The sequence below is a fragment of the Papio anubis genome, chromosome 5, assembly GCF_008728515.1.
Source record: "Papio anubis isolate 15944 chromosome 5, Panubis1.0, whole genome shotgun sequence".
Lineage (NCBI taxonomy): Eukaryota > Metazoa > Chordata > Mammalia > Primates > Cercopithecidae > Papio > Papio anubis.
Window position 1 is genome coordinate 41,954,651 of NC_044980.1, and position 10,484 is coordinate 41,965,134.

Sequence of the window (10,484 nt, forward strand, 5' to 3'; positions counted from 1 at the left end):
GCAGATGTGGTAAGAGGTTGATTTTCATCTAGTTTTGTTATGAATTTATAGATATTTTGTGATTGGAGTACTTTTAACTTCTCAGTTACATCAAGAAATGCTTATTTATGGCCGGGCGCAATGGCTCATGCCTGTAATCCCAGCACTTTGGGAGGCCGAGGCAGGTGGATCACCTGAGGTCAGGAGTTCGAGACCAGCCTGACCAACATGGTGAAACCCCATCTCTACTAAAAATACCAAAAAAAAAAAACCAACAAAACAAAACTAGCCAGGTGTGGTGGCAGGTGCCTGTAATCCCAGCTACTTGGGAGGCTGAGACAGGAAAATTGCCTCAACCCGGGAGGCACACATTGCAGTGAGCCAAGATTGCACCATCGCTCTACAGCCTGGGCAAAAAGATCAAAACTCCATCTCAAAAACAAAAAAAAAAGAAGAAAGAAAGAAAAAGAGAGAAAGAAAGAAAGAGAGAGAGAGAGAGAAAGAAAGAAAGAGAAAGAAAAGGCTTATTTCTGATTATTACAAATTATTACAAGTATTGTAATTGTTATACAATATTTGTAATTGTACTGTATAATGTAATTGTATTGTAATAGAAACAATCTATTAAAATGTAAATCCCAAAACATTTAATGTAACTAAAATGCAAAATAAAACATCAACAAGGGTTTTTTTGAAATTCCCAGTTTGGTACATTTTAAAAAGATTGATAATAGTATTGGCAAGAGGTGTAACGAAATGGGCACTGTTGGTGAAACAATACAGTCACATTTTATTGCTAGAGATAAATTTGGTAACATGTTTTAAAAGTACAAGCCATTTCACTCAGAAATTATATTTTAGGAATTTATTCTAAGAAACAAACAAGTAAGTATACAAAGGAGAGGGATTTCTATTGGTTGCTTCAGATGGCAAAAATAAAATGAGACAAAACTGAAAGTCACCTGAAAGTCTGACTAGAGGATTAGTAGCCTAAGCTATTGTGCAAACAATGGAATACTAATGGCTAAATCATTTCAATGGATGAAGTAGATATATGTAATGATATGCAAAAATGCCTGTATGAAATATTTTAAAAATACAAGCCAGTAATAGAACAAGATGATTCCATTTTTGTAAAATAGGCATATACATGTGTATAGTGTAGAAAACGATTCTGAAACCTAGCTACCAGGCAACTTACAATGGTCATCTCAGGAGTTGGGGGAGTGGGTCATGAGGAACTTCTGCTTTTACTTTATATATTGTATCATGTTTTACAATAAGCATGTATACTTTTATATGACATAGAGGTATCTCCATTTCCTATCACAAATGCAATTCTCAGTCTGCAGAGCAGGTGTGGCCTGACACCAGGGCCTGACTCTCCCTGCAACACACCTCAGACTGGTGCTGATTGTTCTGGTGGGTCAGTGGGCTGAGCTACTGATAAGCTACTCTGTTTCCACATTGGATTCATCACCTCAGTTTAGCTCACATAGCTGTCCTTATTATTTAATTTGTTATTTCATCAGACTCCAGCTACATACCAAGATCTATTCCAAGCCAGAAGGTTCACAGCCATTTCATTGATCTGAGAAACTCATGTTAATAATCAGGCTCCACAATTACTTTGCAGTTTGCATAAATCAAAGGTTCTACCACCTGCATCTCCTTGGCATTTCTTTACTTGCCAGAAATAACAATAATAATGAAAGGGTATATGAAGCGTTTTACCATTTCTTCTGACTTTGCAAGGAGTTAGTTTGACTTACATATGCAGTATTGCAATTAATGTTGCTGCTTCAAGGCCTGGGCAACATTCCGATTCCATCAACCCCACAATTGCCCGAACAGCAGGGGAATGTCAGTTTAGAGGTCTAGCACATATCGTGATCTTCCTAAGACCTCTGTGTGAGCCTTCAAAGAAGGTGGTCATCTGAATTTACACCACCTTACTCATTTGGTATTAATTGGTCTTATATTGAGCACTGCCCAAGTTTCCAGGTCAGTGATATTGACAGCATGCACATAAAGTGGAAGGCAGAGAGAAAATTTTCTCTGAATATCTGGCTGATACTAAATAAAGTCTAAAATGTGGGACAGTGGTTATGTAACAGGCACATGTAACATATCTTAATGACAGTAGTAAAGTATTCCTGAGAGTACTATTAGGAACACATTGTATGCTGCAGAGTCCCTGTTTCTCTTGGAAAGCCATGTGTAAATACCACAGTTCCCTCTTCCTGGAGGTCCACAGCTGATTGCTCAATGTCTGACAATAGTCTCTCAGTGTTAGGCCTGGTTCCCTAGCCAGCAGAGACTCTGGTGTTTCTCTAGATTCTAAAATGATTGGCATAGGCTGCTCTTGTGCAATCTGGCCTCCAGAGAAGATAGCTTGGGCCCCAGGCCAATCCTGGAAAGGGCTCTCCCATTCCTAGGGTGTGACACCTAAGACAAACCATTCTGCAAGCCCTCTGCTTCCTTCTCCACATACCAATCCAGGTGAGATCAGATGAAAATCAACTTCAAGCGATCTTCGAAAACTACAAAAGGGTGGAAAAGAAGTATGCAAGTAGGGAACTCTGCCTACTTGGACTGCTTAGGGGCTATAGGATATGAGTTTGTGTCTGTGTATTGAGTATTACTTTTCTTTTGCTGCTGTAATAAATGACCACAAACTTAGTGCTTTAAAACAAGACACATTTATTATCTTATAGTTCTGTATGTCAGAAATCCAACACAGGTCTCACTGGACTAAAATGAAGGCATCAGCAGGAAGGTGTCCATCTGGAGGCTCTAGGGAAGCATCTGCTCCCTTGCCTTTTTCAGCTTCTAGAGACCACCTGTGCTATAGACTCAATGTATCCCCTCAAAATGCATATAATCCCCCCCATGATGGCATTTGTTGGTGGGGCCGTTTGTAGGGCAGAGCCCTCAGGAATGGGATTAGTACCCTTATAAAAGAGCCTCCAGAGAGCTTTCTTGCCTCTTTTACTCTGGGAGGGTATAGTGAGAATTCAGTATGTGCAACTCAGAAAAGAACATTCACCAGAAACTCGACCTTGAGAACTCTAAGAATTTGTTGTTTATAAGTCATTTAGTCTGTGGTTTTGGTTTTTTTGTTTGTTTGTTTGTTTGAGACGGAGTTTCGCTCTTGTTGCCCAGGCTGGAGTGCAATGGTGCAATCTCGGCTCACTGCAACCTCCGCCTCCTGGGTTCAAGTGATTCTCCTGCCTCAGCCTCCCAAGTAGCTGGAATTACAGGCATACACCGCCATGCCCGACTAATTTTTTGTATTTAGTAGAGACAGGGTTTCACCATGTGGGTAAGGCTAGTCTCGAACTCCTGACTTCAGGTTATCCACCCGCCTCAGCCTCCCAAAGTGTTAGGATTACAGGCGTGAGCCACTGAGCCTGGCTAGTCTATGGTACTTTGTTATGGCAGCCCAAACTGACTAAGACAACCTGCAGGCCTTGGCTTGTGGCCCTTTATTCTGTCTTCAAAGCCAGCAATGGCAGGTCAATCCCTTTTCATATCAAGTCTCCCTGATCCTCCTTCCATAGTCACACCCTCCTCTGACCACAGCCAGGAAAGGTTCTCTGATTTAAGAACCCATGTGATTAGACTGGGCCCACCTGGATAACCCATGATCATCTCCTCAGCTGAAGGTACTAATTATGTCTACAAAGCCTCTCTTGCCAGGTTCCAGGGACTGGGATGAATCTTTGGAGGCCATTACTATATTCTACCTGCTATGATTGCTTCAGTATTTTCAGTTGTTGTAGTTCATTCATGGTTTTGTTTGTTTAATACAAGCTGGTGGGCCACCTCCCATACTACTGAAACCACTTTCTAAAGTCACTATGCCCTGGACATCGGTGTGTTCCTGATGTCTTTGGAGAAGTCACTCATCCATTCTGAGCCAACGAGGGATAGGCCAGATGCTTCCCAAGGTTCCTTTGTACTCTATTTTTTTTTTTATAGTCTCCAGCTCTTTGTCCAAGTAATGCTGGGGCTCCTCAAATTCTGGGGAAATGGCCTGCAATTTGCCTTGTCAGTTAAGTTCATTCTTGGGATGTGTTTTTCTCCCTCGATATCAACACTTTTGGTTGTATTTTTCCTTTATTTTCTCCATATAGAACTACTGCATCTTTAGAAAAACGCTTTCTCTATTCTCCATGAAAAAAATGTTTAAATTCATAAGTCTTATCAGGGCCAGACGTGGTGGCTCACACCTATAATCCCAGCACTTTGGGAGACCAAGGTGGGCGGATTACCTTAGGTCAGGAGCTCAAGACCAGACTGGCCAATATGGTGAAACTCCATCTCTACTAAAAATACAAAAATTAGCCTGTGTGGTGGCACATGCCTCTAATCCCAGCTACTCAGGAGGCTGAGGCAGGAGAATCACTTGAACCTGCACTCCAGCCTCGGTGACAGTGAGACTCCGTCACAAAAAAAAAAAAAAAGTCTTATCAGTTAAATGTTCATAGCCCTTTTGATGAAAATGAATATAATATTTGCTCTCACAGAATACTGGTTCAGTTAGCCATTGACCAAATGTTTAATGTGTTCCTATTATGTAGCAGGCCTTGTATTAAAAACTAATATTCTAATGGTGGAAAAAACCAGGCCCCATCTTAAAAGATCTCCTAGGCTAGTTGGGAGATGGACAGAGAGACAGGACATTTCAGTATAGGGTGGTAGGTGCTGCAGTCAGGTCAAGCACAGGGGCTTGGAGGTCCCCCTAGGGCAGACAGGGAAGCTCCCTGAGAACCAGCAGCTGAGCAAGAGGTCTTCAGGTGAAAGTGAATAAGCTGATGGAGAACTGCCCAGAAGCTCCCTGAAGGCAGAGGGGACAGCATTTACAAAAACCTTGAGTGGCAGCTGGTCAGTGGGGTTGTAGGAAACACAGGAGCAGAGTGTTTGAGTTGGGAGAGTAACAATAGTTGAAGTCAGTAAGCTAACCAGAACTGGGTCCTGGAGAACCCTGTATACCTTTTGAGGACTTAGGAACTTATCTTGAGGCAATGCAGAAACATTGAAAGGTTTAAGCCTAAGGATGGCATGATCAGGTTTGCCTTTCTTTCTAGAGGTGATAATTGGGAGCTGAATCCAAAAGCTCCCAGATTTTAATTTGGTGACTTGTAGCTATGTACACTTCCCATCAAGAACTTCAGAGGTTAGAGGCATAGCAGCTAAGAAGCCTCTATACAGACTCAGTATAATGTGGGCTACCTTTAATATGGGCTATTTACGATCTAAAAATAAAGCACTAAAGGCTGGGTGCAGTGGTTCACGCCTGTAATCCCAGCACTTTGGAAGGCCAAGGTGGGCTGATCACTTGAGGTCAGAAGTTCAAGACCAGCCTGGCCAATGTGGTAAAACCCCATCTCTACTAAGAATACAAAAATTAGAGGGGGAATAAAAATACAAAAATATAGGTGGTGGGCCCCTGTAGTCCCAGCTACTAGGGAAGCTGAGGAAAGAAAATCCCCTGAACCTGGAAGGCAGAGGTTGCAGTGAGCCAAGATCGGGCCACTGCACTCCAGCCTGGGTGACAGAGAGAGACTCTGTCTCAAACAAACAAACAAACAAACAAAAAACAGCAACAACAACAACAACAAAAACCCACTAAAAATAATATCTAAACAAAAGTCACCCTTCCTTAAGCAAACCAGGGACACGTTCCCTGTCCCCTGGATTGTAGCCTTTTGGGATCAAGTCCAGCTTCTGTGTGGAGCGCTGGACTGTTTACAGTGCCTAGAACTGAACATGGTCTGGCTCCCCTTTGGGCCTATGCGCATGCTGTTCTCCGAGAAGCTTTTCCTCCACCACTTAAATATCTGGGTAGCCATTACTTAAGAGAGAGTTTCTCAAGTGTGTCCTGTTCTGTAAAATATCTTAGACCTTCTCAATCTGACTCCAAGATGGAGCTACTATTCCCACTTGAGTACATTCTTCTGCATCCTTCTGTTGTGTGGTTATCACACTAATGTGGTGGCAAGAGCTAAACGCTTTTCCTGTCCTTTTCTTATTCAGCTACTTCATCCCCCGACCCCCGCCCCACACCACCCCCACAAAGGCCAGGAAAGAAGCCTTGTAATTAGAACATGTGTGGACATGCACCACTTATTATCAGTTAGTGTAGTATGCTCAGTCAAGGCAAACACCATCTTAGTATAGTAGCCCCAGGATATTAGTTAATAAGAAATCAGTTCAAAGATATGTTCGTGAAAGGGATAGGACTTTCTCACCTCACTGGGGGTTCAAAAGAAAATTAATCTGGGGATGCTGAACCAACCATAGCCCAGAAGGGAAGAACTTCACAGTATTTCCCTCACCCTTACCTTTTGCTGAGTAGCAATAACTTGGCAGAAGAGGAAGGGACCAGGATGCAAATTCTACAGGTCCCCAGATGGCACTGACAAGGATTAACACTTGATTACTTCCATAGAGGGGTGCCAGAGCCTGGGGTGAAGGAACACTGAAGCCAGGTCAGCTATGGGGAGGAGGCTGCAGGGAGGGAGTAGCAGTGGGGAGAGACTGGAAATGATGTCCCCATGGACAAGCCCTCTGATGACCCAGGCAGCAGGCCCTGGCAGGTGAAGGCATTCTCTTAAAGAAAGAATGATTCAAACAGTATGTGTTCACTTAGGAAAAAAAAAAAAAAAAAAAAAAAAACAAGGAAATATCAGGAAAATTGGTGGATGAGGCATACTAGAGGTTCCCACACTTTCTTGGCTTACAGTTGATGTCCTTAATGTCTCAGTAATTTTTTTTAACTACACCACTAGTCCAAAAGAAATACCAGTTTCTGTTTTTGTTTGTTTGTTTGTTTTTCGAGACAGAGTCTTGCTCGTCACCAGGCTGGAATGCAATGGCGCAATCTCGGCTCACTGCAACTTCCGCCTCCCGGATTCAAGTGATTCTCCTGCCTCAGCCTCCCGAGTAGCTGGGATTACAGGTGCCTGCCACTATGCTTGGCTAATTTTTGTATTTTTAGTAGAGACGGGGTTTCGCCGTGTTGGTCAGGCTGGTCTCGAACTCGTGACCTCAGGTGATCTGCCCGCCTCGGCCTCCCACAGTGCTGGGATTACAGGTTTGAGTCACCGTGCCTGGCCAGTTTCCGTTATTTAGTTAGATTTGAACAACCTAATGGTATTAGTTGTGCCGTGTCCAACAGATGTCTCGGTTTCTCTGAAACTTTTAAAATATCTCGCAGCACCACTGAGTTTGTGTTAGCATCCTGAGTTGCCTCAGCACATAGTTTAAGAACCGCATTATTAATTTTAATAATTAATATTGAATGCTTACATTCGTTTTGAGAACTCCAGCAGTCAACTGGACTGCTGAGATGGACTAGTTAGTCCCTTTCACTAACATATCTTTGAACTGGTTTTGTATTAACTAATATCCTGGGGCGACTATACTAAGATGGTGTTTGCCTTGACTAAGCATACTACACTAACTGATAATAAGTGGTGCATGTCCACATGTGTTCTAATTACAAGGCTTGTCTGGTCAATCCTAGACAAGACGAAGACCCAGCTGAAGACCTATAAGAGTGGTTGTGTTTGACTTTCCCCATGAAAGAAAATCACCTTGAGAGCAGAGACATTGTCTCCATCTCTAGGATACAGACATTGTCTCCATCTCCAGGATGGACGCATTCCCTAGGGCTTTGCTCAGCACAAGGTAGGGACTCAACACATTTTTGTTAAATGAATGAATGACTAAATGGCTGTATCTATTTCACTCTTCCTCCCGTTTTTTTTTTTTTTTTTTTTTTTTTTTAGAAGACGAGCTGAGGTGTCCTAGACATTTCTAACTCAGAATTCTTCCCTGAAGAACCTTAGAGTGTCAGCCCAAAGAAGGAAAACAATCATCAAAGTCAGTGACCAATACCTGAGCTTAAAATTTCATTTGTTCTTCACTCTAAAGCAGGAGTCCCCAGCTCCAAGGCCATGGACCCGTACCATTTCCATGGCCTGTTAGGAACCTGGTTGCACAGCAGGAGGTGAGTGGCAGACAAGCAAGTATTATAGCCTGAGCTCTGCCTCCTGTCAGATCAGCAGCAGCATTAGATTCTCACAGGATCTTGATCTCTATTGTGAACTGCACATGCTAGGGATCTGGGCTGCACCCTCCTTATGAGAATCTAATGCCTGATGATTTGAGGTGGAACAGTTTCATCCCAGAACCATTCCCCCTCCCCTCCCCCATCCATGGAAAAAATTGTCTTCCACGAAACCAGTCCTCAGTGCCAAAAAGGTTGAGGACCACTGCCCTAAAGGAAGCAGAAGGAGAAAAGTGCTTTAGGAATACTAAAACAGGAAAAAGAAAAACGGACAATACTTTCCTGTTTTATTACTTAAGGTTGTGGCATCTTTTTCTTGATGCTTTTAAAGAAAAGGATAGATAAATTACAGGGATGGTTTGGTTACAGGCTAGCTGTGAGAGAGGGGAATAAATCAATCAACCTTTTTGTGGAAGGTTGATGGCAATATTTCAGGCCCTCATGCTCTTACAAAACCTTGACACTCTACGTCAAGAGGTGAAGTCTATTTTCCCTCTCCTTAAACTTGGATAGGATTCTGTGACTGCTCTGACTAATCAAATGCAACAGAAGTGAACTTAATTTCCAAGACAGGATATAAAAGGCAATGTGGCTTCCATCTGGCTCACTCTCTCACTCATGGGATACTTACCTTTGGAACCCAGTCACCATGCTGTGAGGTAGTCAAACTAGCCACATGGAGGGGCCCATGTGGACAGGAATTAAGGTTCCCAGCATCAACTGCCAGACATGGGAATGAGGTGAGTCCTCCAGATGATTCCAGCTCCCAGCCTTCAAATCCCCAAACTGATGCTGACTGGGGCAGACATGAGTCATCCCTGTCAAGCCTTACCCTGTTTAAATAACAGATTCATGAGCAAAATAAATGCTGTGGTTGTTTAAGCCACAAGTTTGACATATTTGTTATAGAAGTTTAGTAACTGGGCTGGGCGCGGTGGCTCAAGCCTGTAATCCCAGCACTTTGGGAGGCTGAGATGGGCAGATCACGAGGTCAGGAGATTGAGACCATCCTGGCTAACATGGTGAAACCCCGTCTCTCCTAAAAATACAAAAAACTAGCCGGGCGTGGTGGTGGGCGCCTGTAGTCCCAGCTACTCGGGAGGCTGAGGCAGGAGAATGGCGTAAACCCGGAAGGTGGAGCTTGCAATGAGCTGAGATCCGGCCACTGCACTCCAGCCTGGGCGACAGAGCGAGACTCCATCTCAAAAAAAAAAAAAAAAAAAAAAAAAAAAAAGAAGTTTAGTAACTGAAAAACTTAAAAAAATTTTTTTTTGAGACAGAGTGTGGCTCTGTCACCCAGGTTGGAGTGTAGTGGCACAAACAAGGCTCACTGCAGCCTCAACCTCCTGGGATCAAGTGATCTTCCCACCTCAGCCTCCCATGTAGCTGGGACTACAGGTGTGTGTCACCACACCCTGCTAATTTTTTCAATTTTTTTGTAAAGACCGGGTCTCACTTTGTTGCCCAGGCTAGAAAGAAATTTTTTTTAAACCATTGTATTTGAAAAATGTATACATAATATAATGAGGAACACAGAACTCTGGACATAGACTGCCTGGGTTCTAGTGCTAGCTTCAGCACTTATAAGCTCTATGACCCTGGGCAAGTTAAACTCATCCCTGGAGTGAAGGTAGTAAGAATACCTACTTCATAGGATTGTTCTGATCATTAAGTGACTTAATACATGCAAAATGTTTGAAACAGTGCCCATTACAAAATAAACTCTATGTAAGTATTCCATATGTTGTGGTGGTTTGGGTGATGGTTATTATGGGTAATATTAATGTGGTAGGCAGAATTCTAAGAAGGCCCTTGTGACGCCTGCTCCCTGGTGTCCACGCCATTGTATTATTCCCTCGCTTTGAATCCAGACGGAAGCAGCGACTTGCTTCTAGTTGATAGAATATGGCGAAAGTGAGGGAATTTTGCAGATATAAAGTCCCTAAAGTTGATTTTAAGTGAACTCAAAAGGATGTTATTCTGAGTGGAGCTAACCTAACGAAGTGAGCTCTTTAAAAGAGGATCTAGAGATCAGAGACTCTGACCTGCTGGTGCTGAAGAAGCAAGCTGCTGTAAGCTCAACACCTATGAAGAAGTGAGCGAGGCCAACTACCACATGAGCTTGGAAGGGACCCCAAACCTCAGATGAAACTGCAGTCCAGGCCAACACTTTAATTGTAGCCTCATGAGACCCTGGGCAGAGGACCCATGGTGCCATACCTGACTCCTGGTCCATGCAAACTATGATATAATAAATGAATGTTGTTTTAAGCCACTGAGTTTCTGCTAATTGGTTATGCAACAATACGCAACTAATGCAAGTAGTAAAAATTCAAACCATAATAAAGTATATACAATGAAAAGGAGATATTTTTCTACCATTCCAGACCTTCACCCTCCTCAGAAACAACCACTAATAAGAACT